This window comes from Cuculus canorus, chromosome 9 (genome assembly GCF_017976375.1).
Source record: "Cuculus canorus isolate bCucCan1 chromosome 9, bCucCan1.pri, whole genome shotgun sequence".
Lineage (NCBI taxonomy): Eukaryota > Metazoa > Chordata > Aves > Cuculiformes > Cuculidae > Cuculus > Cuculus canorus.
In genome coordinates this window covers 16,010,129-16,036,158 of record NC_071409.1, presented here as the reverse complement: position 1 = coordinate 16,036,158, position 26,030 = coordinate 16,010,129, and the positions used below count along the sequence as shown (strand labels likewise).

Here is a 26,030-nt window from a genome sequence, read left to right as displayed (position 1 = left end):
TCTTCCCTGCTTCAGCTGGAGGTTACAGGCTTAAATCCATTAATGTTTGTGAAGTGCTCAGATATCAGAATAATGGGGGTCCTGTAAGCACTGGAAAGAGCTGTGCTGGCCATTTGGAGATGGCAGAACATGATATGCAGTGGAGGGTTGCTTGCAAACCCAGCAGCAGTAAATCCTCGCTGTGGGAACAGCATTTGAAGTGCAAAAGTGAAATGTGAAGTGAAACCATACAGCGTATCAAGGACTCTGGAGCATGACTAGACTTGTGGCCCAGTGCTGGGCAGCTCCGGACTGGGATTGTCTGGGAGAGGAGAGGTCAGCTGCCCTGGCTCCCAGCAGCCCGTGGCCATAGGGGTGCTGGTGTGCCCCAGCAGTGGGGTGGATACAAACCCGGTGACAGCCGAGGATTGCCTATCCCACCTGCTGCCCAAGTATTTAATTTTTATTAATCTTTTCTCATGCTGGTTGCTGGAAGAACTTGAGAAAAGTCAAAAATCCTGAAAGGAGGTTGTGGAGAGGAGGGAGCTGGCCTCTTCTCCCAAGTGACAGGGAACGGGACAAGAGGGAATGGCCTCAAGCTCCACCAGGAGAGGTTCAGGCTGGATATCAGGAAAAAATTTTTCACGGAAAGGGTCATTGGGCACTGGAACAGGCTGCCCAGGGAGGTGGTTGAGTCACCTTCCCTGGAGATGTTTAAGGCATGGGTGGATGAGGTGCTGAGGGGCATGGTTTAGGGATTGTTAGGAATGGTTGGACTCGATGAACCAGTGGGTCCTTTTCAACCTAGTGATTCTATGATTCTAAAGACATGTGCTTGAATTAAGAAACACTTCTTGGAAATGCAGTCCATGGAAGTAATTTTCACTGTTTTCTTACTGTCTGGCGAAAATGAATTGCCTGTATTTTTTATCTGCCCTTATGTTAACATGATGGACTGAAGCCTGTAGGTGAAAAATGATTCATTGTGTGGACAAGCTTCTCATCTTCTGTTGCTTTGTGGAGCAAAACTACAGGGCCAACCAGCAAAGCCGTTGCCTCTCTCCCACCCATAAACAGATGTACCTTGAGCACCAGTTTCCATTAGAGGTGCCTTTCTGCTGTTGAGTTTTCTTACCTATAATTGTCAAAACCTTTGAACTATGTATGCCTCCAGTTGCTCTTTCGGGCTGGTGACCCCCAGAGTTGCCCTTGTCTTGTGCTGGGGCAAGGTGGGCTGTGACAGAGGCCATGGAGCAAAGGCAACCCAAGATGCTCAGTCCCCGCTGCAGTGTGCGATGTCTTGTGGCGGTTATTAATGCCTCTGCTTTGCTTACCCAAGTGCTTAAACGGTTCAATACACTTGCAGACCTGTCCTTATACTATTGTTGGGAAAGATTCATTAGGACTTTGGCTGGAAATTATAGTGACAGATATAGAGCTGGGTAATTTATGGTTTTTCTTGAGGGCTGCGCAATTATTCAATAAGTGTCTTTCCTTTCTCTCCCTCCCTCCAGCCACTTGTTGGAAATAAATATTGAATTTATTTGCAGAAAAGTAGCTATTGACAAAGTTGTGAATGGCTGGAGAAACCTCGTGGGGCCCTTCAGATATATTTACCCACTTTCCTCTGCAGGGACGAGCTCTCTGTTCCTAGCTCTTTGCTGTGCATGGATTGCCTCCTCGACATCATTTTCACTCGGTGTTCCCCATCTGCTCCTCATGAGGCCCCTGCTCGCCCTGGGCTGCCCAGCAATGGGGACGGTCCCACTGAGGGCAGTCCTAGCCCCCCAAATCAGGCTCTGGCTCAGTAGTTCCTGCTGGAGGACATCTGTCTCACGTGGTGAACCTTCTCTGTCTGCGCTCATCTCAGTGTCTAACGATGGGCGGAGTCTGCCTGGGCTGCCTCTGGGCTCCTGTCAGGGGAAAGTGGGCTTAAAAGTGCCATTATGAGGTGAAGCAACCAGGACAGAGCACAACATCCTTGATGAGGATCCTCCATGCTTTCAATGAAGGTATTGGCGTTAGAGCATTTTGCCTGTTATCTCTCCCACTCCTTTGTGTTTTAACATTTTGTTTGAATTAGTGGGGCCTGTTCCTCGCAGCGTGCATGACTACACATTTGTCTACTTTGGATTTCATCCGCCATTGACTGGCCCATCCATCAAGCTCTCTTCAGGCCTTTTGAAGTTCCCTGTAGTCTTCTCTTGTTCCGAACGCTCTGCACAATTTGGGTCCTCTGCCAGATTTTTCTTATGACATTTTTCATTCTCCTTTTCCAGATCATTAATGCATCTCTTTAACCACCGGCATTAACACGAAAACTTAGGGAGCCTCCCCATGAGTACCGTAGCCTTCTGGAAGGTAGCTCTCATTAATAGATGCTGGTTTGCCTCTGTTTCCAACCGTTAGAGTTACTTTTTCCATTTACTTTGCAAACGTTTAATTCCCCTAATAGCCTCTTGTATGGGACCTTGTCAGAGAGCTTTGAAACCCTAAACACATTATGTCAAGTAGTTCTCCTTACTTTGCCCTCCTGATGATGGGAAAAAGCATCCTAGCTGATTAGAGGCACGAACTTCCTTTTAGGAAGCCAGGACAGCTCATCCCCTTCTTACTTAGTTAATTTACACGTTTTAAAATTCAGCTTTTTATAAGAACCTTCATCTCTAACCACCGTTTCAATTCTTGCAGCCTTAAAAAGAGACATGTCTTTACGCCTGCTGGAGAGCAGACAATTTCCCTTGCTGGCTCTTTTGTTAGCAGCCAGGTCACTTGGCGAGTAAGAGCCGTCAGAGCCTTTGGGTGTTTCCTTTTCAACTACAGAAGCTTTGTGCTGGACGGACTCATACAATCTTTGCTCCTTTGGCATTGCTCTTTGTAGAAATACTTCATTGTTATCACCTGAAAATAATAGGCATCCCTCTGCTGTCTCTGCTAGGCATAAGCTGGTTTAAAAGAAACCCTCCTCACTTCTTCTGCAATGCCTTTGCCTGCCCCGGCTCTTCCCGTTGAACCCTGGCAATGCCGGCAAGTCAAGTCATGCACTGGTGCCAAGGAGGGAGGATGGAGCTGATAAGATCCCGGCTGAAGCTGGGCTGTCTCTACATTAAAGGTACAAGGTAGAAACCTGTTTCGCTCGCTGCCGCGTGATTCATGCCTCTTCGCTGCCGTGAATCATCCAGGCTGTTGTGTAAGGTTTACGCTGCTCGCGCGGCAGGGCTGTATTTTCTGTAGCTTTTATAAAGTTCTGCACAATTTATACGTGCTGTTCCTGATTTAAAACATTTATGCTCTTTATTCAAGGCTTTAGGATTTATGCTTCCTGAATCCTGGAAACCTGGGAATGGCACCACTGGTGGGATAATCCTGGGGCCAAGGTGCTGTTTATTGTTATCAGAAATTATCCTACTCCACAGAGAATTCTGACCATGAGGAGGGGAAAACTGTCTTTCTCTCCACCACCGATTTCCATGAATCTTTAAGCAGGAGGAATTCTTCCCCTGAATAGTGTGTATTGGTGACGATATTTAACTCTAAGAATATGTGACAGCTCATCAGAGGAGAGAGCAAGATGATTTTGGGGCAGTGGAGGGAATGCTGAGCACCTTCGCCAGGAGTAGCTGCTCCACGAGGAGCTCCCGCAGCAGCCCTGGGCAGATGCTAGGCAGGAAAACCAACTGCACTTAATGATGGGGTAAACCCTTCCCGTCCTGCTGGGGTACCCTGTGCCTGAGCAGCTGGGGGAATTCCCGAGCACTGCTGCCTGCCCCGGCCAGGACTTGAGGTTTTGTGTTTTTTAAACAGTGTGTGGCGATTTTTGCCTAAGCTTTTCCAGACAAACCTTTTGTGCCGTATTACCTGTCTAGCTGGGCTCTTATCTCAGTGTTTATCACTGCCGCCTCTCCCTGTCAGCACTGTTTATGGGCAGGGGAACCGAAACCCTATGCTAAGAAATTTTCTCCTCCTCTTTTCTTTCAAATCTGCATCTGTTCCAGACTCTCTTTCATTAGAGACCACATGAAAGCCAAAACAATCCCAGGCTATCAGGCACAGAAACCTTTGCAAGGTAAACCCTCTTCTGGTAAATAAGTCACACCCTGGCCTGGGCTCTGCCCTAGCACCAGGTAGGTCCTGTCCAGCCCATGCCACCTACATCCCTATTCCTGCATACCTGCGAGTCCTCCAGCACCCACTGGGGTGTTTGCAGAGCCACGGTGAAAATTCAAAGTGCAAAATAATGAGAGACCCCAAAGATGAGGTCTTGCACCTGCATCCCGGTTGGTGCAGCGATGGTGCACAGTGAGCGCCCTGGGGGATTTGAGGGGCAGGGAACTCTCTGCCTCTTTTACCTGTTGTAAAAATATTTGTAGAGTTGTGGCAGGCTGTAAAGAGTGATTTTTGAGGAGGGAGGAGCAGGGCTGATACCGATTAGGCAGGAAATGGCTCAGGGTGGATGGCATCCATATGGGAGAGCTGATAGATTTGGTGTCTCCAAAGGCATTGCTTGATGGATCCACTGATAACCTGGCAGCAAAACAGAAATGGTCTCTCTGATTCTCTGCCAGGAGCTGAGCCTCAGCCTGCTTGGTTGGCCTTTGTTAACACCTTTCTCCTATGGGAACCTGCCACCCTGCCCTGGGGACCTGTAGCCCCATTGTCCCCCCAGGAGCCCTGGGAGGGCTCAGCCAGCTGGTCCCCACGGTGCTGCCTGCCAGGGATGCTGCTCCGGCTCCTTCCCTTTGAAGACTCAGTGTGAAATCTGGTTGGAGTTTAGGGAGGCAGGAGGGCAGTGTACAGAGCAGCCTGAGTCCTTGGGATGAAAAAGCTTCATTTTGCAGCTCTGGAAAGAATCAGCGGGTTTCCACGCTGGGCTCCTGCCTTGCATTGGAGACAGATGGGGAGAGTATGAAACACAGGGAAGGCAGCCGGCTGCTCCCACCATGCCAGGGGCTGGCTTGTTCGTGGGCATGAGTCCTGCTCCACATCTTTCTCAGAGTGGTTTAATTTCACCGCCCTTTTCTGCACCTCCACAACATGCGCCTCCACAAAAGCCTGCATGGAGGTGGTGTAAAGCTAATGGCCCAGATGTGCTACAGGAGACCCTCGGGGTGGCTGAGATCCCAGCAAGGTCTCTGTGAGAAGGAGGGCTGGTGCATCCTGTTTCAAAGTGCATCTCCCTCCCTGGAAGCTGGCAGTGGAAACAAGGGGAATTTAGAGGAAAAAAAGAAAATCAAACTGTAGCAGAGTGCTTCCACTTTCTGGAAATGAAGCAAGATGGGGGAAAAGTTGAGTTACAGGGTACAGTGGTCCCTTGCAGAGATGAATAAGTGGAGACTTCGGAGGCAGCAGCCACTCTGCTGGCTGGTGCTCAGAGCTGTTGAGGGTCTTCAGCCTCTCCCCACCCCTTGTCTACACTGATAAAACACAAATCATGATACTGAGCCCTGGTATGGCTTAGCAGGGAAATTTTGCACAGGGGGGATTCCCCCCTACATGCCTGACTCTGGGTATTATTCCCCTCTGTCAGTCCAAGTTCTGCTTCCCACACGCTTCCAAACAGGTCCCGTGCAGCAGAGGATCCTGGCACCCATCTTCTTGGGCTCACCAGTGCAATGCTCCCACTATGTTCCTCATCCCATTCCTCCATCCCTCGCTGGTGCTGCCCAGTGGCACCCAGCACCCGAGGGGGTCTCCTGGTGCAGCGTGGCTCAGCTCTGCCCGTGCTGCTGACAAGTGTGTGCTTGGAGCAAACCAAGTTCTGTGGCAGAAGGTGAGATACGTAACAGTTGCTTTAAAGCTGCCACAGACTACAGCAAATTCGATGGCTAAAATACAGCCTCTGAAAGCCCCGGCGGCCCTCCTGCTCACTGGCTTTATCTGTCACAGGAAGAGCTGTTTGCTGGTGCACCTCAGTCACGGCCTCCTCGGCTACAAGTCAGGACTGTAATTTCCCTGTGGTTATTTCTAAGATAACTTATTTCAGCATTTTATGATGCTTACAAATTGGACAACATCTTAAAACATAATTCAGGCCTTAACTGGCTTTAAATGTGTGTGATTTTACAGGGATGTGTAAAATATTTTTAAGCGTTGGTAAATTCCAGGGACTGGAGCCTTGGATGGATGGGGAAGGATGGAGGGTTCGGCCCAAAAAGGATTTTGGAGACCCAGCCTGGGAAACAGCAATGGGAGTCATTTAATATTGTGAGGAGCTATGTGGCTGGAGTAGGTCATAAGGAATGTAACAAATTTGGTATGGGTAGTGAGTATGCATCTCCTCTTTCCCATAAAATTGGTTTAATTTGAACAAATTACCTGTGTGTTTGGGCACTCGACCCTGATAGGCGAGAGGTGCTGTGGTAGGGAGATGGTTCCCGGGCACTGGAAATAAAAGGGAGCAGATGATCCAGAGTTGAAGGTGTGTTTCTCAGGAATACCAACCAAAGCAGCAGCAACCGACTGTGTGAACAGTCTTGTGCCTTTGCGTGATTTTCCACCGAAACCCTTCCTGCTATGGAAGGTGGTTGCCCTGGTGTGGGCCAGGTGCTGCTGCCCTGGCTTCTGCAGCACTTGCTTGGCCACCAGCAAAGCAGCAGCCATGGGTGGGAGGCAAACCGCACCCTGAGAATTTTGGGGTCCAGAATGGGGGGTGTGGGGGTGGAAGAGGGCTGCAGCCACCCTGCCTCTTGCTGGGTACAAGTATGAGATCTGGCAGAGCCGTGAGGGCTCCCACCATTCATGCAAGGCTGTGGCCAGGCGGGGAACCAGCTTCCTGCCGTGTGTTTTGGAGAGCAACCCAGTGAGGAGAGCATTCCAGAGCCAGCCTACAGGGTGTGGGGCAGGGATGTTTCTGTTGGGTACTGCCTTCATTAGTGAGCTGCAGGAGGCACTGCTTCAGCTGGGATCAGATTTGCCGATACTGACAGAACCAGGACTGTTTACACAGTGCAGTCCTGGGCAAAGGTATCCAGGTGGATCACATGGTGAGACCAAGCAGGGATTTGGTCCTTCTCCTTTGCAAGCAGAAGGGATGACCCAGCTGGCTACCATAGGGGAGAAGCTAAGGAAAATGATTGTGCAGAGAAGAAACAGAGGGAAATCCGGATCCCAAAACAAACATGATCCCACAGTGAGGAGTGGGCGCCGCTCTCAGCGATGCAATGCTGGGAGCAAAATTCCTTCCAAGCAGGGAGGAAGGAGAACCGTCCCAAGCAAACTGGCTGTTATGGCTGGTGACGTCTTGGTGAGCAGAGCTTACAGAGGTGAGAGATGCACAGATGTGGCACCAGCCTACCTGCCCTCATCTCCAGCGCCTGAAGCAGGCAGGGATCTCTGTGGGTGTTTGTATTTGCAGAAATAACACTGTTGTCTTGCTCTACCCTTTTGTGAGGCTGTGGGGATTTTGCTGAAATGCAATCCTAAGGAAGGCCTGGGATTTTGGCTGCCGTTTCAGGCACATAAGGAAGATGTTATTGTCAAGTGTTCCCCTCCACCCCAGCAGAGCGATGTTGCAGAGGTTGCCGGAGGCTGCGGGCAGGCAGGGGGAGCTGATAATACCCCTGGGCAAGGCAGAGCGGCAGCAGAGAAGCCAAGCGAGTTCTTTGGTGTGTGGTCTGCCATTGCAGTAGCACTCACGGCCAGGCTCGCCTGGCCTGGCAGCTTTTCTCCATTGCCGAGCTCAGATGATGGTAACTGTCAGTCTCATCACTAAAGCCCACGTGAGCTTTTCTTCTTTCCTCTCTTCCAAAAAAAGCAACTTCCAGCCCACGGGAGAAAGCTGATCGTAACGGTGGAGACACTGTGGTGATGCATCCTCTCACCAACACCTACCCACGTCTGCGGAAGGAAGGACTTGCCTGGGCAGACATCCTGGCCAGGCAGCCCCAAGCCTCTGCCACGGGGGATGGAGTGCAGGGGGAGAATCCGGCCACAGCTGCCTGCTTTATTGGCACTAGGATCTTTCATAACCCCATCAGCGGAGGAGGAGAGACTGTGATTAACATCCCTCCAGAGCAGATTGTTTTGGGAGATGCTGCAGATCCCTGGGAGACACCCCAAGAAAGCTTTGCCTGAATCTCCTCGGGGACAGGCAGAGCCAAGGGGATCCCTTCCTCCATGCGCAGCCTGCACCCACAAAACGTGCTGAGCTCCTGCAAGAATGCCCCAGGGGACAGCAAGGTGCTGGGGACCCATGAAGCTATTATTGGGCTCTGGCTTCATGTTGCCAGCAGGCGCAGGGTGCCCTGGCCACAGCAGCTGTGCACGAGACTCTGGGTGTTATTTGCTGGAGAGAATCCAGGGGTGGACCATAGATTTTGGGAAGCCTTTCTCCATTCTGAAGCTCCCCATTGGGCAGGTTTGTGGGTGGAGGGGAGTGTCTTGGGGACTTAACAATTCTGGATGTTTTTCACAGCTCGACGTGGAGCTGCCCCATCTCTATAGGGTAAGAGGAGCCCAGAGGCCAAGAACGACCCCGTGGGGGCAAGGGCTGGTCCTGCTTGCAGGAAGAGGTGCAGGAGAGACTCCGGTTGTTGGTACGAATTCAGCCCAGCTCCACCATAAGGAAGTGGTTGAAGCTTTCACGATCTGTTTAACCAGTGACATATGTTTCCTGCAGGCGCGGCGGCGTGCTGCATGCCGGCAGATGAGATACGGCCGCGCGGGCGCTCGTCCCTGCCTGGCTCTGCAGACCTGGGGAAGGGCTGGCCCCATCCCCGCAGCCACGATTGATACAGCTATGGGCCATCGCTCCCTGTGTGGGAAGGGGAAATTGCTCGCACAGCAAAGGGAAATAAACATGAGGAGACCAGCCCTGACAAAAAAGTGAGTGTTTCTCTAGATTTGAGGCCCCGCTGCAGGCAAAGATCTGCACGATGCACGGCTGGGGCTTGGGATGAAGGAGGGGAAGCCAGAGCTGTGGTGATGTCTGTGAACTCCCTCTCTGTTATGGGGAGTCCCTCCCTCTGGGGCTCATCTCAGCTTTCATCGCTGAGACATCAGAGGGACCAATGAGGGGGGAGTCATGTGTTGTGGAAAAGGTCTAATTGCCTAAACCTTCAAGCGGGGGTGAGGTGCTCCACCAAGTTCAGCAGCAGCCAAAATGGGCTGAGTGCTTTCCCCAGGGAAGGGGTTGTCACCTGAAATTGCAGTGGCTAAGCACACAGGTCTCGGTGCCCAGGCTCAGATTCGTGTGACTCCCTGCTCTATCCTTGCCTCCACCCTTCAACTCTTTCTGCCCCATCCTTTGGCACAGGAAAAGTCCTTCATAAGGTAGAAGGTCAACTGAGCCCTTTCAGCCGGGAGGGTGCTGGGCTCGTGGGGTCCTGGGCTGGCCCTGTGTGTGGGACTCACCTTCACTGACGCTGCCCTTGCAGGAGCAAGGGGCTGCAGGGCTGGCAGAGAGGTCAAAGCGGCTGACCCGGGCAAGGAACACCAGAAAAGTCCCCTAGGGAGGAATTTTTTTGTCTCAGAACAGTCTATGTTTCCTTGCAGGGACTGGAAGAGAAAGAGGCACTGCCAGCTGGCTGGACATGCTGGGAATGCCATGGACGTGGCAGGCTGGGGTGGGGACTAGAGATGTCAGGCAGCTGTAAAGCTGTAAGCAAGAGGATTTGAACATTACTCAGGAGCTGGAAACAGGGGAAGCTGGTGATGGTCCTTAGATCTGAGAGGGGTGTTGTGATTGGTTGCAAGCAACCAGGGGCTTTGCCCCATGAGGTGGATGCTGGGGCATTGGGAGCCTTTGCCAGCAAGTGAAGCCATGTGAGGGGCTGAGCTGGGGAATTGGGAGAGGGCAAAGTGTTGGGAGAGACCCATGGCCAAGTGGGCGGGAGGCTGTTTAGGGTGATTGCTGGCTTTACTAGAGAGGAGGGGTCCACAGTGGCTGGCAAGGCTGACCCCCACCAGGGCCCCACGCAGCCTGGAGCCCAGCCAAGGTAAGTCCCAAGATGAGTTTGCAGCAGAGGTGATAAACTCAGCGTAAGACTGCAGGGAGGAGTGAGGGAGGGAAGAGACAAGGAGGTTTTACAGATGAGCTGAAAGCCCCAGAAGCTCCTCTGTCATCCTGCAGGACCAGTGTCTCACCTGGGTATTGGCAACCTGCTGGCTGTTCCAAAGAGAAATGGAGAGCTGGGAGCAGGGCTTCCCATCCCTTGCTTTAAAACACAGCCTTCATCCTTAGCTCTGAGGCAGAGAGCCCTGTGGTGCAGGCCAGCACTAGCTCCCCAGTTCCACCATTAGCTCCCACTTCCTTCAGCAATCATGCAAGCCAGAGGTCCTGCACTGCAGGGAAGGGTGATTTTAGGAAAGAACTCATGTCCTTCTAAAGTTTTCTCAGTAAGTGCTTTTTATCCCTATGTTCCTCCATGCTCAATACATTTATCTGCAGGATTAAAGAAGCTTCTTGTAGTAGCTGGGAAAACTCCTTGCCTGGGGCTTGCCTGAGTTCAGGAGCCTCCAGCTCCCACCCTTTAGCCCTAGTGCAGGATGTCAAGTGGTACCTTGCTTCGGGAAACTGGGAAGAGTCGATGAGATGCCTTGAGCCCATGTGTGTGTTGGAGAGGGCTGTTCTTTTGGGGATCAGTTTTACCCTCCCGAAGTTTCACAGCTGCAGTTGGCAGTAGCCAGAGCTCTCCCTGTTGGGCGGCTGCATGCTGACTAGCCACAGCCTGGACTTTCTCTGGAGATTTTAGATGCCCCAGCCCTGTGTTCATTAGCATATAGCCAAGGTTAGCCTGAGACTTGAGGCAGTGGTTTGCTCCAGCAGTGCATTACCTTCACGCGTTACAAATCAGAGCCGAATTTCTCAGTGGTTTTGGCAGCAGGCAGGTGCCTGGAGCACGTTGCAGGGAGGCAGAGGAGAGGGGAGGAAAGGGCTTGTGGGGGAGGCAACAGAGATTGAACAGGTGAACTTCACTCTTCCAGCTCTGCAAAAAAAGCTCCTACTCCTGATCGGGCAGCATTTGTACCATTATTTTGCCTTACTGCCTTCTGCAATGCCACGATTGTGATTGGGTGCATGGGCAGCACCAGTACAGAGCATCACTGGAATGGGGGTGCTTTTCCTAAAAGTGGCCCACGGTGTGCACTCGGGCAGCCTGGACTGATGGGTCGGGATGAGCAGTGCTTGATCATCCCCCATGTAACTTCTAGAGATGCCTAAATAATTAATTAACAGTTTGGGGAAATGAAAATATTGTACGGTGAGTAATTGCTTGTGAATGACGTTGTGCATTGCTCAGCAGGTCACAGGTGGCTGCAGCAGCGCGGCATTAGCAGTGCTGCGTGGTGCTGAGAGTTTCCTCTGATTTTATTTTCCTTTTTATTTTTCTTTTTTCTTCCCATGTGAACTTTCCTGCCTCTGGCTCCAAGCAGACACGAAGGCCTTTTGTTTCCCAGGGAACTGGGGTGAGGTGGTGGTACTGGAGTGTGGGCTGGTGACACAGGATATGCAGGGAACAGACAGGGACTCATAGGAGCACCGCAGCCCCGCTCGGCCCTGCTCTTTGCATTGCATGAGGGAGAGAAGGGGCCACGGGGAGAGCAGCAGTCCCTTCCCCCAAAACCCCGTTTCCAGCAGATGGGACTGGTGGCACTATGCCAGGCAGAGCCCTTCCGTGGCGGTCCACACACACTGCTGACAAAGGGCTGCAGGCATCCTGTCCCAGATCCATGTGTGGGCAGGGGGAGAGCCCAGGAGCCTGATGCCGATAGCGGTGACAAGGGACTTCTGTTTCTCTGAAGGGACCTGGGAAATGTCCCCGACTGCCTGTCTCCAGCGTATCGCGGTGCCAGAGGCAGTGAGCTGAAAGTAGAGCTGTGGTTCCCTGTGGGTGTCCTGGGGCAAGGAATAGGAACGCCCCGCACTTCCCTCCATGGGTCCAGGCAAACATAGCACCCGGGCTGAGCTTTAGGCACAATCGTGAGTTCGTGCCCCAGCATTAAGCTGTGGCTTGTGTGGGCTCCTGGAGGAAGCCCGCACTGCATCCTCCGTAGCTCCCGCTTGTCACTCCATTAAATTTCCATTTTAACATGGAAACAGCTGGTTTCATGGTACCTCTAACTGTGTTATTTACACAGTCATGCACACAATCCCGGCTGAAAACCGCATTACTCACTGTGACAGCGACCCACTGTCTTGCAGGTACTGTGTGGGTGGGCGGGGAGGTGCTGCCAGCCCCTGGGTCAAGCCACCAGCCGCCTTCTTGCCTTGCCCACGGCCACCCTGGCAGCTTGTGGTGAAACCTGGCCAATTCAACAGGGGCAAACCCATCTCGGAGTCCTCTGGTTCAGCCTGAGGGCAGGATCAGCCCATCTCCATTCACACTAGTTTGCAGCTCCCCATGAACCTGGCCCTCCATGCCAGCGCTGAGCTCCAAGGATGGGATGCCTGATGCACATCAAGGGACAGAGACAACAACCGTTTGCCATGCTCAATAGTGCTTTGTTCTCAGCCTGGGAAGCAATGAAAATCCTTCCACTTTGAAGCCTGCGGAGGCCTTTTTATTTCAGCCAGGGCTCCTGGAGAAAAGGAACTGCAAGTGTTTTCCCATAACATGATAAAAAGTTCTCCTGGCTGAGACCATAGCAACTCGTTACACGTGAAAGCAGTGAGTCAGTACAGCATGGGGCTGAGGTCAGCGCTTACGCAGTTGCTGGAAATCGCTGGGCTTTAGGGTGTATGTAACTGGCATTTGGGAAAGCCTAGGTACAAGTCTTGCTGACTTCCCGGTGACTGCGCTCCACCTGGAGACCTGGCAGTCATGGTGCATGATGGCTGTGGAGAGCAGTGTGAGGTGGTGGGCACATCCTTCCCCATGACCCCACCAGCAGGTAAGTGCAAAGCAGAGCTGAGCCACGCACGTGTCATGGCTTTGCATTTTAACAGCAGCAGGCTGTTGTCTAGGAACAATAAAAACGATCCCCTAGAAGGAAAAGCACCTAGGAGATGAGAGGCATTTAGCTCGACTTGGAAGCAAGGCTGTGATTTACAGTGGCCATAAAGCAGCCCAGCATGGGCTGAGCAGAGGCCTTCCCCCATCACTGCTGTCTGGGGAGCACAGAGAGGTGCAGGTCACGCAGCAGGAGAGAGCCCGCAAGCATCCCATGTTTGTACCCCACAGTGAGCAGCTGTGGGCAAGGGCTGGGGTGCATGGCAGGATCCCCTGTGTGCCCCAGGGTGACACGTGTGGCAGCAGTGTTCCTGAGGACAGGGGCTGCCAGGATGTCTGTGGCTGTATAGAGGGGGCCTGGGATTGCTTCCCATCCCTTCCCACCGTGCTGGGGCACAGTGGGTCCTCGCTGGCACAGCCCCATCTAGGCTGGGAAACTCCTAAACCGTGAGGCTGGCCTAATTAGTCTGTTTAATCTTTCTCCATAAATCACTCCTCCCCATCCCCTGCAGACTATCGGCAGCATCTGAAGTCATTAGTTAATTTAAACCTGGGAGCTGACTTATCGGAAGCCATCTCCATTCCCGCTAAGCGCTTGCTCGGTGCCTTCCCTGGCTGCTAGATCCTATCTGCACCCACTTTGAAGCGGTGAGGGGCTGGCAAGCAGGCGAGGCTCTGCCTGCTCCCCTGCCTGCTGGCAGGTGGGAGGAGAGATGGAGAGCTTGTTTCTCCCCCTCCCTGTGCTCCCCTTTTTTGAACTTCTCTGACTCATCCGTTTGATTTGATGTTTTCACCTTCGTTTTACAAATAGCAGTTTGCCCAAGCGCTGGAAGGAGAAGGAGGCTCTGACGCTGCTGCGGCTTCCCCGGCTGCAAGGGGAGATGCCCAGGTCCCCAGGGCGGGCTGGCAGCCAGGTGAGTGGGGCCATGGGGAGGGAGGCCGGTAGGTGCCCAGCCTGACCTCGCACCCGGTACCTTTCCCAAGGTGAAAGCTAGGACTGCTGGCAGGGTGACCACGGGGAGGTGGGTGCTTGGCCAGTGATCCCATCAATAGCTTGTATTGCCCAATGGCCGTGCTGTCACCTTGCCATCCTCCTTCTCCCTGGGTCTCCAGCCCGGTGTGGGTGGGATGCCCTGAGGCTCTGGGGTGGGATGTCTTCTCCTGCCCAGGCATCAGGGCTTCCTAAAGTCAGCTGTGTCATCTTGGGGGAAATCCTGATGGCCTCCGCGCGCGCCTATCCTTGCAGCTGCACTTTATGAAAAGGCAGCAGTGAGCCTGACGGTCTCTGCAGGGCTGGCTCAGCAACATGCAAGGTCAGCTCCTGGTGCAAGACAGGGAAAAGGAGGGTTTGGCAGTAGGAGGATGACAGTCAGTCTGGGGAGACCCAACAGGAGCCTGCAGCAGTGTGGTCTAGTGGCTCCCAGCTGTTTTTCCATGGGCTGCTGGGATGTTGGAAGTCATCCTGGCTGTCCCATGCTGCTCTGCACCCACAAGTGGGCAGCGCCAGGGCCACCTGGCCAAGTGCCCTGGCAGAGCAGCTCAGGGAAGCCCCATGGCACAGCAGCACCTCTGTGTCAGAGCAGCAATACACCCTGCCAGTACAGCATACACGGCCCACAGTCCCCGAGGGGTCTCTGGCTGCCTGCACACGCTGGCACCATTTGAGTGGGGTGCAGGTGATGCCGTAGACCTGGACGGTATATGTCCTCCCTCTGGACCCTCTGCAAACCTGAGCTCTGCTCCTAGGAGGACAAGGGACAACTGTTCTTCCTGGTACCTACCAAACCTAACTGTTTCCAAGGATGCTCTGTGCATTCCTCAAGCGTGGTGACTGAGAGCCCAAAAGAATGAGTGCAGCCAGCTTTTTGGAGCTGCATTTTTGACCAGAGCACCCTAATAGGGCCCCTTTAAAGCATCTTGGTCGATCAGCAGGCAGTCCTGCTGCCAGGAGTGGCTACAGAAGGGGACATGATGCCTGTGCTCCCCGGCTGGTTTTGTGGCCATCCTCTTCCTCTTGCTTCCCCGTTCTAAAGGGGAGCTGCAGTCGTGTTTGGTTTTGTAGTCCAAATTCTAGATTTATTACTTCCAGGTCTTTCTGTGTTTGTTCATTAAATGAAAGACGGCTGGGTGAGCCTGCTTTAGACTCTTCCAGCCCCCCTCCTGCAGCCCAGAGGGGGTCGTTCAGCCTCAGGATGGTGCCCCCCTTCACATCTCACAGTCACTCAAGTGCTCAGTGGGGCTGTGTGAGCCGGGGATCTGTCTGTGTGGGGTGATGTCCCAGGAGACATGTCCTGATACCCCTGCTCAGCGCTAAACCTGTGCCCTGAGTAGGTGCTGGAACCACCCTGTGCACCCCTGCCAGGCACTAAAGGAGCGTGTTGAGGCACATCATGCGGGGGGTTGGGACACAGCTTGTGTTGTCCCCTGTCCCCAGGCTGCTGCTCCCCTTCTGCTGCAGCTGGAAGACATGAGCTCCCGATTAAAGGATATTTCGACCAGACAGAGGGGCTGCGGTGGTTGGGGAAACGCACAGCAGGAGGGGACGGGGACAGGACACATGAGAGACAAGAGGAGAAGCCAATTTACACTGGAATGTAAATATAGCAGCAGCACGCCGCTCTGCGGGGTGTGTCACCCCCCTTCTGGTCCCGGGACCAGGGCAAGAGCTGCCTGCAAGAGCTCAGAAATAGTTTGTGCCACAGGACGGCAGAGCCCATGTCTTGCCTGGGCACTGTACAGAGATGAGGAAGAGGAGGTTCAGGGAATATTGCAGTAGCTTGATCCTTCTGCTGCTGCTCCTGCTCTCTGCAGCAAGGCACCACGAGTTGCACATCCAGATGGAATCTCAGCCATCCCCTAATAATCCAAAGAATCAATAGCAAAGTCTCTAGCACCTCTGGATGTGCAGAAAAACAACGTGGAGTTAGAGGGGAACTTCTCAGCAGGATTAACTCCGAAACCTAGTGACGACACTTTTAAGTATCTGTGCTCCTGCTGCTCATTCTAGCAGCTAGTTCTTGCTAATGAGCTTTACTCAACAGCACTAGATTTGTCTTATAGAGCAACCTCTGGGGATCAAGAAGTAAGGTTTAAAGATGCAAATATTCTGTCAGATATCCAGGTTTAGATGTCTTGGGTTTGCCCTTAGCCTGGAGTCCAGGGATAAGTTTTAAAGAAAGCAACAGAAGATCCTTCAGAATGTGAGACAGGGAAACTTTTTAAAAAAGAAGACCAAATAAACTTAAAAACCAATTATTTTTATTTTTTTAGCTTAAAACCACTGAATTTGGAAACGTTGCTTTCCACTCACCCAGAGCAGTGCAAATGTAGCTATCCTGGCCCTGGGAAGCAGGTTGGGTTTGTCCACCCCTCTCTGGTTTGCAGAGCATCACTGGAGCAAGCCATGCCCTCACCAGCAGGTGGTGGGAGTAGTGACATGGGACAAACCGCAGGCAGCCCCCTCGCTACCCAGGGCAGAGGGAGCAGAGCAGACAGGGCCACAGCAGCCAAAAAAGCTATAGCTGAAGACAAAGGCCCTGAAATTAGTCCCTGAAACACCCAGCCCAGGCTGGCAACAGACTCCTCTGCTGTCCTGAGGCCGGACCCCTGTGCAAGGACCTGAGCTTGGACGTGGATACCTGGAGAATTCACACCCCAAGGCAGGTTGCTTTTTGTTTAATCTTCCACATGGCTTGCCTTTTTTCATTTTGAGGCAGGAGTAATAACTGCTAAAGATGCATATGGAATTTGAATATGAATGATAAGAACAGCTGTGTATATCTATTATGAATGAACATAAACAGAAATGGATAAACTGAGATTTTGGGGCTTTTGGAAGAATTAGTGTCTTTGTTCCTGGATTTTTTTCCTATCAAAGTTTGAACCAAAGCCCATTAGCCTGGACTTTCCCGCAGCCGACCAAGCCAGGAGCTTCATTTCGCCCTGGCTCTGAGCCACGCCAAATTCTCCTCAACAGCTCAGTGAGCCCTAATCCTAACAAATTTACCCAGAGAAGTGGGTCTCTTATTACACAGACTAATTTGAATGCTTTCCAAGGTTAATTTCTGCTCCCTCTCTCTCTCTAAACATGCCTGCCCCTCCGGAGCTGGCTTCCCCCTTTCCCAGCCCCCTTCTTAGCCCAGGGGGAGCAGCCCCCTTCACCACCGCAATGGTTTTTAAACGAGAAAATAATGTGATGTGTGTCCCTGGGTCTAGGATCTGCCTGGAGGGCTTCTTAATGCCGAGCGACTTCCTTTGCAAATTAATTGCAAGTTTCGTTGGGCATAAATAACCCTGGAAGCCCCTTCCCCACAGGCTCTTCCGCATGTGATATTACTCAGTTCATAATCTGATTCCTGTGACTCTATTTCTTCCTTCCTGTCCCTGGTGAGCCGGTGACTGCCTGCAAGGGTACTGGCAGAATGACCCATTGGCAAAGCAGCCGTGCCAGGGTGAGGGGAGCATTACTGCTGCCTGGCCGCAGCTCTCGCTTTGCAGCAGGCTGTGCAAGAAAACCTCAGTGCAGGGAAACCAAAACCCTGCTCAGCACAGCAAGCAGCTGCCAGATCCATTAGGGAAGGAACTAGCCCTGCCTGGTGGGCGGCTATCAAGGGAGAGTGGTGGTGGAGGGTCTGCATGGGCTCACAGGCAGCAGGGGATCAAAAGGAAGGGTTTGGCTGAAAAAGGATGTGAAGGAGCCAGGAGCCCACCTCGGCCACTGGCCTGGCTGGATGTGGACCCAGGGGTGCTTTCTCCTGGTTTTAATCTGCAAGAATCAGAGTTGCTTATGTGGAACAACAGCCTTACAGCCCTGGGCCAGGGGTTTCCTGTAGACTGCAAGGCAGTGAGGTCCCTGGTGTGTGCCGCAGGGTGCCTTGCCTGTCTCCGAGCTGCCACGGTAGCCAAAATGCACCTTGCTTGCTCTGCTTTCCTACATTTCACTTCTTTGTACTTAATGCTTTTATGTTTGCTCACACTGAGAATCACAGGTAGTACAGCATCCCATCACCCTGGCGGGTGGTGGGGCAGAGTGGGGAGTGTGGACGCACTGTGCTGGCATGGCTGAGCCAGGCTGGAGTGCCAGCGGAACCAAAGCACCAGGCTTTTCCCAGCAGTGATGCCACGGAGATGTTCTCTTTGAAGTGCCTCTGCAGGTCACGTCTGCTGCCGTGCCTCGCTGCCAGGCACCCTCCTGTTGCTGCTCCTTGTCCCCCCGAAGCCTTACTGCCTAACACTGCCCAGCAGACATCTCACCGAGCGGATACCTGCATTTGATGATTTTGCTCCAGGCATACCAGCTGCACGAATCAAAGCTCAACCACATCTTATCTGCTGGCTGTGTTCCTGCTTGCTCCCAGTCCAAGAGTCCCACCTGCGGGGCATACACAGCGGCTCCCCAGCACCGTGTGTCGCTGTGGCTTTGAGGTATTGCGTTTGGGGGATGGAGGGAGCCCCAGGTTAGGTATCCAAGCTGTGGGTTGGAGGGGCTGGCACAGCAGGGGCTCTGTCTGCCAGGAGTTTGCTGGTCATTACTATAAGGTTAGCCTTAAATAATGGGAATAATAAACATACAGCAGCCTGGAGGGAAGAAGAGAGCAAACTGAATCCTAATGACTTTGCACGGACGCATCAGCATGATCATTTCACAGAAATCATTTTAAAAAGGAAGGAAAAAGCATAAAGTTTAGGTTGAAGGACGTGGGACACAGCAGCCAGGGTGTAGTCCCATGTGGTCATGGAGGTGACCCTGTGCCCCTGTCCCCACCAAGGTTCCCATGCCGTGGAGCTGCTCCTGCCCTGCTGCACTGGGTAAGGTCCAGGGCAAGCCCTGGCTGCAGAGGGAGTTGGAAACAGATCTGAAGGATGGAGGGAGGAGCTGCGGGGTGGGGACTGGCATCTTGTCATCAGCTTTGCTGAAACTGAGTGTGATGCATGGTGTGAAGGAGCAGGACGTTTGCTTTTAGGGATGGCCAAAATTTACCAAGAGCTGTAGTGGCAAACACCGAAAGAGGAAGTTTTAGAAGAGAAATGAAACGTTAATGCCTCAGGGCTTAAGGGTGGTCCTCAGTGCCAAGGCAGGAAAGAAATTAGTGCTATAGATGGGGAAATAACCAGCATTAAATGGAAGCAGGGTGACAGCAGGTTGAAGGGGGCAAAAGGAAGAGGATAAAGGGCACAGGAGCTCTCCAGGAGATAGCAGGGACTGAGCCTGGAGCACCTTCAAGATGCCTCCAGCACACCAAGCCCCAGCAGTACCCAGCACATTTCCAGGGGAATGTGCCTGCAACGCCCTAGCCCTCCACCTCGCCCCGTCTCTCGCTGGCCATGGGCCAGGTGAAAGGCTCCCACAAGCACAGCAGGGACCAGTCCAACCCTGCGCAGCTCCAATTATCCCAGGCTGGAGACTTTCCAGGAATCCCATCCTCTCTCTCTACCCTGATTCTGCCTCCCCAGTCTCCCCCCCTCAAAGCAATTCGACTTTTATAGTAATAACTTATGAACCCTGAGTTGGGGTTGTGCCAAGGAAAGCAGCAGAAAACAATGTGATGGGCCTCGGCAGGCGCGGAAACTCCAGCGACTGAGACCAGCCCTAAAATAACTTCTGAGCAATTGTTATTTATTCTGGGAGAAAGTTCGTTCATTCACAATTTGGAGGGAAGATGAATCAGGGCGGGCTCAGGCTGCCTGCCCCCGCACCGAGGCAGCACGCCACAGCTGAGAATGCAGGGTGCCTGCAGCACCAGGCACAGCCAGCTCACCGCAGTCCTCCTGCACGCGTGCATTCCCGTGCCCTGCTGAAAAAGCCACACTGCTGTTTTTTTGTTTGAGTTTTTTGTTTTGTATTTAAGGGTATTTGGGTTCAACTGAAAGCGCTGGGTTTAGATGAAGGAGTTTGGCTTGAAGCACGTGCCACCAAGTGCAGTGGACTGTGTGCCGCATGTGTCTGTGCCTGCATGTGTTTCGGCTTCCCCTGGCACGCTGTGTGGTGTGAATGCTGTGCTGCATGCCTCTGGCTTGCACACCTGCCCCTGAGTAGAGCACACTTGAGCCATCAGCGTCTGACAGGCAGTGGGTGGTGCAGGCAAGCGCCAGGCAGGAAACACAGGCAGCATCCTGCTGCGGGTCCTGGTGAGCATCAGCATGTGCACAGCAGCTGCCAGCCTGCATTGTCTGGGCACATGGCGAGTGAAGTGACCTCAGTAACGGAGTGCCATTTTCACAGCTCTGAGCCTTACACAGCTTCCCTGCAATCGGTGAGGGATCTGCCAGAGCTCCTGGCTCCACTGGAGGAGCCTTGGGCAGGCAGGGAAACAACAGTCACTTTCTCAATTGAGGAAAGTACTCTTTGGAGGATGCAGCCAGCCAGCAAGGCAGTCCTCAGCACTGCCACGCATCTGCTCGTGCGGATGTGTTTTATGGTACCTGTCATCACTGTCTGGGTGCCAGCCCGAGATCTGAAGCATAGCAGTGGCTTTGCCAGCCAGGACTCAGGCTGCCTGTGCACCCCGGGGTGAGAAGTTTCGCTCTCTGGGCAGATTTGGAGAGTTAATGCTGGGGAAATACTGCTGTCTGCAGGCTGAGAAACATGGTCTGTCCCTGCAATGGGATGATGGGGGTGACAGAGACCTTGCTGCATCTGTGAGCACATGGGTGGGATGAGGACAGACAGTGACCCGGGTGGGGATGACAGGCATCTCCAGGTTTGTGTGCGAATTATCTCCAGGAAGGATATGCCTCCAAGACCATCTGCCTCCCAGTATCCCCAGGGCAAGGCTCAATCTTGCTCCACCACGGCACCAGCCAGCTCAGCCACAAGCGCATGGTGGCAGTGGGACACATCACCTTCGGCACCCACCCTGCACATCAGCTTCTGGAATGTGCACATTTCTGGAGTGGGAAAACCCTGCCACGTTCCTGCACAAGGCCTGCAGGGCTTGTCCAGGCCACCCCCCTCCTCCTGCTGCCTGCATTCCAGGGGACTTTGCTGAGTGTTACCTAACGTTTTTGCATTTTGGATTTTTCTGTGATGTGTGGACACAGCGGATCTGGGGCCCCAAAGCTGCAGAAGAGACTCAGCCTGGTGCTGCCAAGGGAGTGATTCGGATCTGTCCCTTGCTGGGCAAGGAGAGCACAAGTTTGTGTTTAGCAACACAAACAGCCTGGTACTGGATAAACTGTGGCTCGGCTGACCTCGCAGCACAGACCAGGGGGAGAGCAGCGTTGAGGCTGGGTCAGACAGCGGGCAGAAGCAGCCCTCCGGCTGCACGGCACACACAGCTTCCTTTGTGGCACCGTGCCTGCGATGGTGAGACTGGCCCTGCTGGGCGACATCTCTCATCCTGCCAGGCAGGAAAGCCTTCGGCCCCACACTCCTCCTCACCTCGCCACATCCCCTGCCCTCTGCCTGTCCCCTGCCCTCTGCCCTGCCACCACTGCAGGCAGCCCCACACTTGCCAGCTGACTTTCATGCTCACAGCTCTTTGGGCTCTTTGAGCGGCTCATGATCTCGGCAGGCAGCTTGGGCTCTTACTAGCCGTTATTGCAATGATTATTTTTGTTTTTCTGGCTCGAAAGGGCTCTCCTCTCGCCTCGGTCCCACCTGGCTCTGAGCTCTGAGCCAGGTGGGTCTGAGCAAGGAACAAGGAGAGTGGGGAACACCCTGCACTGCTGGGGCAGGGAACCATAGTGGGATGGAAGAGACAAGGCACAGGTGAAAGGAGGTCTTGTTCCTCCTCCTAAAGGTTCAGATTGGAAATCAACACCCACTTGGTTAATTTATTAGCTTTGATTAGTGACTCTGAAGCTTAGATCAGTTAATGGGCTCCCTCCTGCTGGTAAATCTCCAAGAGAAGCTCAGTGAGGTTATCTGCACCAGCAAGGGTGAGAGAAGGATGAGGATGAGAGCAATTGAATTAGGAAGCTGTTAATCAGAGAAGCTAAAGTGAGTCCGAGCTGGCACAATGCAAGATGGCAGGGCAGAGCACTGCGCCACAGCTGTACCCAGCTGCATCAGGGCTGGGGAGAAGCTCCCCTTGGACACCAGCTTAAGCTAGGGTTTGGTATTGTATTTGCTGGCCCTATCCCTTGCAGATCACATCACCAATACCTCGTTCTTGCCATGCGGGCTGCATCTTCCTCCAGGTAGGGTTCTTCTGTGGCTTGGGTTTGGTCATTGATTAAATTAGCTGAGAAGTAATCTATTTCTGATGATAATATGATGTTGTGACCTTTAGTGTTTTCATTAAAATATACATGTATATATTTGTTTTCTGTGGTTATGAATGTAATTCCACAACCCACTTAGGAGCCAGTAATTTTCTGGCTGAGGTGGGAAGTTGCTGACATCTTGTGATACATGACAAGATTGATTGTATTTGCTTACCCCTTAACCTAATAAAGAAAAATAATGTTCCTTCATCTGGTTAATTCTCTGTAAACTTGGGCATTGCTTTAAATCAGCTGCAAGTGCAGGCACTGAACCATGCCATCACTGAGACAGAAGTCTCTCCCCTGATCCCAGCCAAGGGAGACCTACATGGAAGCAGCGTCCGCAAGAGCACACAGCGCTTCGCAGGCCGAGGGGACTAGGGTGGCCATCGTGGGGAAGTGGCTTCAGCCCCCAGTGTGTCCTGCTTGCTGTGAAAGTATTAACCAATTTGCTGTGAATCGTGTTATCACCAGCACATCTGAGCAGCTGCTGGGGCGGAGGCAGGCCAACGCAAACATGGCCCAGCGCCCTGAGGACAGGGAGAACGTCAGAGGCAGCTGCGCCTGCTCTCAGGTTTCCAGGTCCCCCTTCTCCTAACACAGCAGTTTAGTTGGTCTCTGGAAACAAGGAGGTTCTGCAGGACAAACCTGACCAGCACCACAGTGGAGAGGATGGATGCTGCAGAAGCAAGAGAGGGAGCTGACCTGGCTGAAAGCTGGACTGGTGCTCTGACACCAGTGCCTGGGTGACTTTGGGCATGCTTCATGGCAGTTACCATGCCCTCCTTCACTGGGAGATTGGATGCCAGAGGTGAAGGAGTGGTCCGCGTGTCTGGATGCATCTATGAGGTAAAAGAAGGGCTCTGCAATCCCATGCCACCGTCTCCTCCATCCTCCCTCCCTGGGTATAGACGATAATCTCCAAGGGGATGGGATTATGGTGAGCAATGTCACTACCACACAGTTCCCCTCAATTACTCATCTGTCCTCAAGGGAAACATTGTCCCTGGGTTGTTCTTACTCAATTACCAAGCCCTGCACGCATCTCAGCTCCTCTAACCTTCTCCAGAGCACAACACCGGGCAAAAAGTGTGTGCGCATGTCCCAAGATAACACATTGCCCCACAGTGATGGACAATGCCCACAGCAGTGTGCCCCTGACCTGGGGGTGCAGAGGTGAAGGAGTTGGAGCTCAGAGAAGGGTTTTGCCCACTCAGCACTGGGCAGCTGCCCTGGGGCTGGACTGTGGTGGTGGGGATAGCACGGGCTGCTCGCCTGCCCGGCCATGGTTTGCCTGCTGGCTGCCACCCGGCTGGGAATTGCCTTTGCCTTTGCCAGTGTGCTTAAAAATAACCCGCTGGCTTGTCAAGGTTATAAACAGAGAGAGAACAAATTGCTTTCTGAGTTGATTAAACTGCTCGGTGTGGCTGCGCACACAGCACTCACCCGTACGGCTGGGACGAGCCGGAGCCTGGCACGTTAATTTGCACTCGGCAGTTCCTGTGCTAATAAGGCCTTGATGAGCTGCCTCCTCTTATACTCAATGCCGACCCCTCCAAGCAACGGTTGGCTGGCCCCCGAAGCCTTTGGGGCTTTTTTTCTTTCCAAAATAGCTTTTTTTTTTTTTTTTTCTTTCCATTGGTTTTGAGCAGTACCGTGTACAGAGCTGCCCCAGAACCACTGGATTAAATCTCCGGAGCATTTCACCGGGTTACCGCTTTGTCCCAGGGCAGATGAGGGAGGATGGGCAGCAGCACACCCCAAAATTCAGCTGCGGGGAACAAAACACCCCTATAGCCAGAAATTGCTTGTGGGGACTTTTCTCCATGTCAGTGCAAGAGCCATCCTTGCTGCCATGCCACACCGTTTAGCATTACCCCACGATGCTGCAGGCGCAATGGGGTCTCAACGCTTAAAAGAGATTTCCAAATATAACCAGCCCCTCGCCTCTCCCACCATCCTCCTCCAACTTTCTGGGAAAATCCCTTTCTGCCTAAAATTATCCAGATGTGCTTTACAGCTCGAGGGGCGTTTGTGGGAAAAATACGAGGTTCACTGGATGAGATGTTTCCTGAAGCGTGGGGCTGGGAGCTGGTTCCACTTTGGAGCAGACCTGCACTGCTCACATGCTCGTCATTGCCAGAGCTTGGCTTAGTTAGGCCAGATCAGGTTTATCCCTTAATGAGAACGAGGGAATGAGGGCTTTTTCCTTTTTTTTTTTTTAATTCATACTGTGTGTTGTGGAAAGGGGGAAAAATACTGGTGATTCCTAGCACTTCAGCTCTGGATGCTGCATGTGTCTTTAGTGGGTTACGTAGAATTCATCATTGCTGCTCTATCCCCCTCAAGACCCCACAGCCCAAAGAATTCCCCATGGACTCTGCATCAGTGCTCCATCAAAGGACAAAATTGGGGGCAAGTGGTGCAAAGCGCCTGTTTTGCCTCCAGGAGAGTGGTCCAAAGGACTGACCCAATTTGGGGGCTGCTCACCCTGGGCAGCCTCGAACCAACAAATGAATTTTTAGTGGCAATGAACCAGAGGTGGATGCGGATTTCTGGGTAGGGGTTTTGCGTAATTCATTGCAATTTGCTGGTTCTGCCACCCTAGATCATGTCTAATTATACCAAGGGTAGCATCTGACATTAATTTGTTACAGTATTTGTGTATGAAGCACTAGACATTTTGGGGACGGATTTAAGAGCAGACTTCAGATCTTTGCCCTTGCAATCTGCTGCAAGTCGCAAACGACAGTGTTTGGCCGTCTGGTTATCTGCCTACCTTGGAAAATCAGTTATTTTGAAGTCCTAAATACTATTATTTTGATCTGCAATCATTTCACAGATTCAAAATTAGAGGCTGCACTCAGGTATCCTTGGGGGACACACGCGCGCGCATAAAATCAAAAAGGAAACGTTTGCCCTCTTCGCTCCTAGCTGCCCTTTTCAGTCTCTGAGCTGTAAAATAAGATTGACAGCAACTTCTAGACCCCAGCAGCAAAGCACAGCCCAGGTCATGAGCCCATGGAGCACTCTGAAGGGGAGGATGCCTGGGAACCAGGCTGAGGAGTAGCCAATGTGGACTGAGCCGTGCGATGTCAGGTGTTTAACCAGCCTGCTGGAGCTCTTTGAGGATATTACTGCTTTGCTAGATAAGAGAAATTCAAGGGATGTGCTATACTTAGAGTTTCAAAACACACTTGGCATCAGTGCAGATCAAAGCCGAATGGTGCAGGCAGCATCCCGGAATAGAAGGCAAAAGAAGGAAAAGATTTGGAATTTACTAAGAGGGGGAAAAAAATACACTGAAACCAACAGCACAAGACTGCTGAGCTAAAAATAGCAAAGAAGGTATTAGCACCAGCTCTGCATGCAGGCTGTCACTCAGCTCCACTGCCCTGGCTTGGGAGAAATTTCCCACACAAGCTGGGATATGCACAAGGAAACCACGGCCTTTGCCCAGGAGCCTCCGTTGCCCCCAGTCCAGCTCCCAGCTGAAACTGGTGGGGACCAGTGGGATTTGGGCGAGCCCTAGCAGGGCATTCTCTGTGTCAGCCTGTCCTCCTGGGCTGCCCATCCTGTCCCCACCATGTCAGGTTGTCTGCATTCCATGGGCAGCTGTTTCCAATCCCATAAACTGGAACAGAGCTGCTTTGTCAGCTCCTACACTGGCGGCCACCCGTGGCCAGGGGGGTTTCACAGTCCTGCTCTCCTCTGGGACACCATGCTGCCACCACCACAGTAGGGTTGGGGCACTTGTGCCCTCTCCATGCCGGCACACCACTCCACTCCATACACCACAAGGGTTTGGAGAGCCAAAATGTTGTTCGCCAGCTGCTTCCTCTTCCTTGCTGCATCCTGGCACTCATGGCAATGGCAACAAATCTGCCCCTTGCCAGCCAGGACAGCGGCACCTGAAATGCAGCTCCTCACAGCTCAGAGGAGACCAAGGAGTGC

At 52.7% G+C, this 26,030-nt stretch overlaps 1 long non-coding RNA gene across 1 annotated transcript; it reads left to right on the top strand.

Moving 5' to 3' along the window:
* The first annotated feature begins 756 nt into the window (after positions 1-756).
* LOC128853027 (uncharacterized) lies at positions 757-22,267 on the top strand. The gene is made up of 3 exons (XR_008451252.1): positions 757-8,513; positions 8,597-13,783; positions 18,012-22,267. It is a non-coding gene; the product is annotated as an uncharacterized LOC128853027 (long non-coding RNA).
* The last annotated feature ends 3,763 nt before the right edge of the window (positions 22,268-26,030 follow it).